Source organism: Haliotis asinina, unplaced genomic scaffold (assembly GCF_037392515.1).
Source record: "Haliotis asinina isolate JCU_RB_2024 unplaced genomic scaffold, JCU_Hal_asi_v2 scaffold_17, whole genome shotgun sequence".
Taxonomy (NCBI): domain Eukaryota; kingdom Metazoa; phylum Mollusca; class Gastropoda; order Lepetellida; family Haliotidae; genus Haliotis; species Haliotis asinina.
In genome coordinates, this window is record NW_027133889.1 from 818,006 (window position 1) to 824,895 (window position 6,890).

The following is a 6,890-nucleotide window of genomic DNA, read 5'->3' on the forward strand; positions in this document are numbered from 1 at the left end:
CTGAACTAGCTATGTATCTAATACTGACACTGAAGCATTGATGTCAAATGTATTTGTACTATATATAGGACTTACTGAGAGTCTACTGCATTAATTATAATGCCAGGAGATTATGCTAACATTGAAGCATTGGTAGTCTCTGCACTGGTACATAGACCAAATACTGACATTAAAGCATTTGTGGTACCTGGACCCTTTACAGACACTGAAGCAGTGGTCCTCATCTGCACTGGTACATGGACCTTGCATAAACACTGAAGCATTAATAGTCTACTACACTAACTTGACGTAGTATGGACATTGAAGCATCAATAGTCAATAGCATCAATATACTTTGAAGCATCACTGAAGCATCACTAAAGCATCATTGAAGCATCAGTCACTAGAGTACGTATAGACACTGATGCATGGATAGTCTACTAAACTGGTACATGGACTGAGTATGGGTATTAAAGCATTGACACTCTACTGTACTAGACTGCATATAGACATTGATGCACTGATTGTCTACTAAACTGGTACATGGAGTGACTATGGACATTGAAGCATTGATAGTCTACTGTACTGACACCTAGACCCAGTAGCAGCGTAGGCATTAAAGTGTTGATGATCTACTATGCTAGCAACTAGACCCAGTATAAACAGTAGGGCGTCAATAGTCACCTACAGTGGCACATAGACCCAGTACAGACAATGAGGCGTCAATAGTCACCTACAATGGCACCAAGACCCAGAATAGACAGTGAGGTGTCAGTGGTCGCCCACAATGGCACCTAGACCCAGTATTGACAGTGAGGCAACAGTAGTCGCCTACAGTGACACCTAGACCCAGTATGGACTGTGAAGCGATGATAGGTCACTATATTGGCACCTAGACCCAGTTTGGACTCTGATGTGTTTATCGTCTACTGCACCCGGTACCTAGATCCTGTGCATACAGAGAAGCATCAGTAGTCAACTACAATGGCACCTACACCCAGTATGGACATTGGAGTGTTGATAGTCTACTGCACTGGTCACAAGACACAGTATCGATACTAATGAGCACACTACATGTGCTTAGATATGGAATCGGTACTGAAGCATTGATAGTCTACTGCACAATCCACAAGACACAGTATCGATACTAATGAGCACACTACATGTGCTTAGATATGGAATCGGTACTGAAGCATTGATAGTCTACTGTACTAGCCACAAGACACAGTATCGATACTAATGAGCACACTACATGTGCTTAGATATGTAATTGGTATTGAAGCATTGATAGTCTACTGCACTAGCCACAAGACACAGTATCGATACTAATGAGCACACTACATGAGCTTGGATATGGAATCGGTATTGAAGCATTGATAGTCTACTGCTTCGATGCCTGGACTCAAGCAGTGACAGTGTACAACATGAGTGACTTGGGTCAAAATGGACATGAAAGCATTGGAAGTCTTAAGGACTGAAAGGTGGAACTGTAGCTGATATGACTGATATAATACCTCTCATGCTTTTGCTAATCAGTGTAATTTTTTATTTTCACAAAATAAGCAGAACTCATATTTTATGTAAGATTCACAGATGTATCTTACTATTTTAACAAGGCCTCTGACTGCCTTTGCCTAGATGTTTACATACTGTGATGTATTTTAACTGTCCTAATCACGGGTTGATCATATGTGACCAGTTAAGCATTTGTTGTCGGAATCTCACTCTGACATGACATGATGTCATGTTAGAACATGTCAGTATAATTGTCTGCAATGGAAACAAGCTAGGAAACAAAACATATCTACACCAACCTACACAGAAATGCTATGAGCCTTAGCCAGCAAAACTTATTTCCGAAATATTTGTTATTTGCACGAGCCCATTTTATCCTGTGATTTGGTTTGGTTTTGTGTTTGTTTAAGGCAGCACTCAGCCATGTTCCAACTATATGATGGTGGTCTGTGAGTAATGAAGTCTGGACCAGACAATCCAGTGATCAACGCAATTGGGATAGGATGAAATGTGGTCAACCTACTTAGCCAATATGACAATCCGATTCCCTTAGTCACTGCTTATGTCAAACATGGGTTCTAAGCTAGATGTCATGGATCCTAGGACCCTATGAACATTAGATGGTACGATGTACTTGCAATGTTTGAAGGTCACACTGTAATGTTGAAGGCTAATGTTTTCACTATTCTCAGATGCTACAAGTAGTGATTATAAACTGTAAAATTAAGAATATTGTACGGTACATGGACTGAACCATGCTGAAACCATGTTCTGATGTTGACTAATTCAAATGCTTACATCAGTCTTAAACATGATATCCTCAGTATATTAATTCATCACGAAAGATGTGGACACAGTTGTCACCTTAATTGATGCATCATAGGAATCTTAAGTTTCTTCAATGACATGAAAATGTAACAGTCAGATAGATTTTCCTTCAAGGTATTATTACACACAAGGCAATTTCTTTGTGACAGACTTGCTGTTATTTTGTTCCAGAAGAAATGCTTGTCATAGCCCTTTCTTCTTGTTAGTAAACATGTTCAGATAACACATGTCATGTAGAAACAGACTCTTTTAGAAGACTGCGTGGCATATTGTTAATTATCCACTGGCTTTTTACAAAGATATGATACTTTATGGATAACAAGCCCTTTACTTCGTTATGATGCAACATTTCAATACAAATTCTCATACCACTGCCAAGCAAAAGTAAAACCACAGTTTAAGAATACATACAAAAATGTTGCATGATAATATAATAAAGAAGTTGTTATCAATAAACTACCATATCTTTCATATTATCCATCACCTAGAATGCCAATCAAACAGAACTCTGGCTCTTCTACAAATATTGGATACAGAGTTCAAAATACGCTATATTGTTTCAGGATCACTTTTCTCGGCAACTGTTTATTCCATACAGCTTCTTGTAAGAGTTTCTTTTGAGATGTTAATGTTATTCTGCTAAAAAGTCCCAAAATGCTGCATATATTAAGCTTGGCATGTCCTTTCATATTTCATTTATGTGTGTATGTATTAGCCCTTCTTTATATCACTGCCATTTCACACATGGTGTGTGTTATAATCACATGCTCAAAATTTTACAGCAAGTTATTTTATGAGATTAGTTGAAATCAAATGCAATAATAGCAGGTGTAACAAATTGTGGCTATTTTTCATTACTTGGTTTATTTGTTTTGAAACAGATTCAACTAAACTGTTCTCTTCAAATTTGAGCATGAGTTAAAATATGAACAGAAATGCTTTGCACTATTGGTATACTTCAATTTTTCTTTCATCCCTTCCCCGTTTTGAGATCAGTGATTAGAATTGATTCAATGTACTCATAAAGACCTTAGGCAAAAGTTGAAATGGTTAAAGGGAGGTCAGGATCATTGACTTGTCTGACTGGAAGTTCATTTCATGGTCATGGTTGAGAAATATTTCCCCATGGACAAAACAACATATCCTGAATACACTAATTGACATGTATATCATTACAAAATCAAATCAACCCACTCACATTCAGAACTGAAAGCATTTAGCACACGCTCCAGTAATGAAAACAATTTTTTTCATATTATTTCTTCTTTGTTAATGACTTTCGTCATCACACTAGGAAACCAAGTAATTGAAAAAACATATTGCTGTTACAAACTGTGACTTTTGTTAACCCTGTGATACGTTTGTGAAATGTTTGACTTTTGTGTGATTATTTTAAGACTATCATAGGTGTCTAGACAGGTTAATGTGTAGTATAGGTTTATTTTTAAGCAACGTTTTTGTTGCAACTTGTTATTATTTCAGCAAGAATTTTATGTATGCAAATGCTGGCACTGTATGCATTGGTGTTTGTTGTATTGTAGGATGATTGTTGTGGTTAACTGAGATATATTATTGTTAATTATGTGTATTTTAGGATGAAATACAGAGACAGTTAATGACTATTCTGAATCAGATGAAGATGTTTGTTTGTTTCATCTTTTGCTTCATTGATGTCCTTCCATGACTCATGGATCATACTGATGACACATGGATCATACTGATGACACATGGATCATACTGATGGTCAATGATGATGATATGTCCACTGCAAGGGATACAAAGGCCATAATTCAATGGCCAGTTATGTTCACATATCCACCCATATAGGGGGCAGCGGGCACAATTCAAAGGCCGATGTTCACATGTGTACCCATACGGAAGGAAACGGACACAAACATCACAACCTAAAGGCCAGTGACCTTCACATGTCTACCCATATCGAAGGGAATGGACACAAACATCATAACCCCCAAAGGTCAATGATGTCCACATGCCTACCCATATAGAAGGGAACGGACACAAACAGCATAACCAAAAGGTCAATGGTGTTCACATGTCTACCCATATAGAAGGGAACTGACACAAAAATCCAATTTCAAAGGTCAAGTCAACGCTCTTCTTCATATGTCCACCCATAGTCAGCAGTTTGTTACACCCGTCGGTTGGTTTTATCCGTTATGGTAACTGTATGGAGTGTCCGTAGAAAGTCATTTATGTGTAGGTGCACTTTTGGAGATATTAAATGCGATAACCTATGCGCATGTGGTCAAATTACAAGGCTACCGCACGGTGGAAGAAACGAAAAGAACAAACGTCTATGATACATAAATATTTCTAAAAGCATCCAGGAATATACTTTTTTATATAAGATGTTTTAATCACATTAAAGATAACACCGAAAGTACAAACGTATGTGATATAACTGAATATACTGTGTTGATCTCTCTATTAACATCAAGCATTACACACCGCAACCTCTGATTAGTTTACAAGTTAAAAGTGCATTTTCAGCATATTATACTTCTGTGTAATGTGCAACTAAGCAAACAAGCAAAATGGTGCAAATACAGCAAAAATACGCAATGTTAAAATTCACAAGTGCTTCTCCCAACAGAAGATTACTGTGGCTCTTTTTATATACATCACATTAAGACAAAAACACCCAAACATTTAACTCAATTAGGAGGCTGTTGTTTTCGTGTGTGTAAAAACGTTTCTCGTATATGCGTTCCATTTAAGCGGATGCAAATTCAAACTTTATGTGTGTATCACGTAATCGTTATTGCGATATAAACTATATTGCAAAGGGCATGCAAGTGTGTCACTAATGTTAAAATGTTGTAGTCGGGAGTCGCAATGTATCGGCGTGTTAGGCTGAATACCATGCCGTTCTTTCAATCCATTTATTTTGGTCAGTGCATCAAAGTCCTGACAGGTTTCAGTACCAATCACAACTATTTAACATACACGTAGCTACTAGTAGTGTTAACAGGAAATGCTGCAACACTTGAACAGGGGTTCGCTTCTTGGTTATTGTTTAACACCTCACCCGGTTAGAAAGTAATCGAGTCTTTCCTAGACAAGCCTGCAATCAACTTCATGTGCATCGATCTACTAAACTGGGATACGACGGCATCTATCAACCACGTCAGCGAGCGCGACTACCCCACCGCGATACTTGCGTTTACGACAAGCATATGTTGAATTCTAACCTGTGTTCACGTGCCCAGGGAGAAGGGCAATTAGACATCGAAGCAGAGAATTTTAGAATCAAAACTGATGAGGTGAGCTGAAATTTCTTGCACTTTCAATTGTATTGTATTTAGGTGTGTCAGATTATGTGGTGTGTGTGCGTGTGTCTGTCTGTGTGTGTGTGCTCTCGCGAGCCCGTGCGTGCATGCGTTTGCATTTGTGTGTGCCTTGGGACATTGTTCTACTAATTAGTAGGTGAGTTTTAGTTTTAAGAGACTATTATTCCAGTAATTCACTTCACCCATGAGTGATCTCGAACACGGGTCTTCTGCGTCACGAATGAACGATTTAACCACTAGGCGACTCAATGCCAAAGTCAGTTAGGCTGACATATCGTCTACGAAATTAACATATTTTACAGAAAGGGACAGTTAATAAATTAAAATAATAAAATATAATGAAATGGAACACAGAAACTGTCTTCATTTTATTTCTGTGTCATGAGGTTGATCACTTTAATTTCTGATCCAGTGTCGATTATTTACAGACCATCCCTGTATACGAGCGCGGCGTTGAACAACAAGTTCCAGCAAACCAAACCTAATTCCTTTCCTGCAGTACTTCTTATTAACTCTACTTGTAGGTACATATATGCTATGTTGTGATTGGTACTGAAACTGTGGTGATCTCGACTTCTATTCTAAATATACATCCATATATTCTAGATTTGCATGCACTGGTGCTCTTGGATAGTAGTTTCAGGGTCTGCAACACAAGTGCCAGTAACAGAGTGTTTACATATAGTAACATGGGTCATCGTTACCATACAACTAAGTGTCCATCAGCACCATCAGACCCGTGAAGGTCCCGGGGTAGAACAGGCCTTCAGCAACCCATGTTTGCCATAAAAAGCGAGTCAGCATGTCGTAAGAGGCGGCTATCGGAATCAAGTGGTCAGGATCGCTGACTTGGTTGGCACATGTCATCGGTTCCCAGATGCGCAGATCGATGTTCATCCTGTTGATCACTGGATTGTCTGGCCCAGACTCGATTATTTACTGACCGCCCCCATACAGCTTAAATATTGCTGAATGTGGCGTAAAACTAAACTCACTCACTCAGACAACGCCTAAATTCTGTAGGATTTAGAGCAAGACGACCAATTATAGGTACACTCATCAAGGCATAAGCTGCCGTTATGCCTTTTGCCAAGAACGATGGAACTTGGGGACATGGCGAAGGATATTTGCTGCATCATACAGACTGTTTGTGGGAGACACGGAATGAGGGAGCAGGGAGGCACGCCACATGACTAAGGAACATTCAAGATGATGTGCTATCTGAGGACAGTGTTTCATTTCTCTTAAACTCAACGA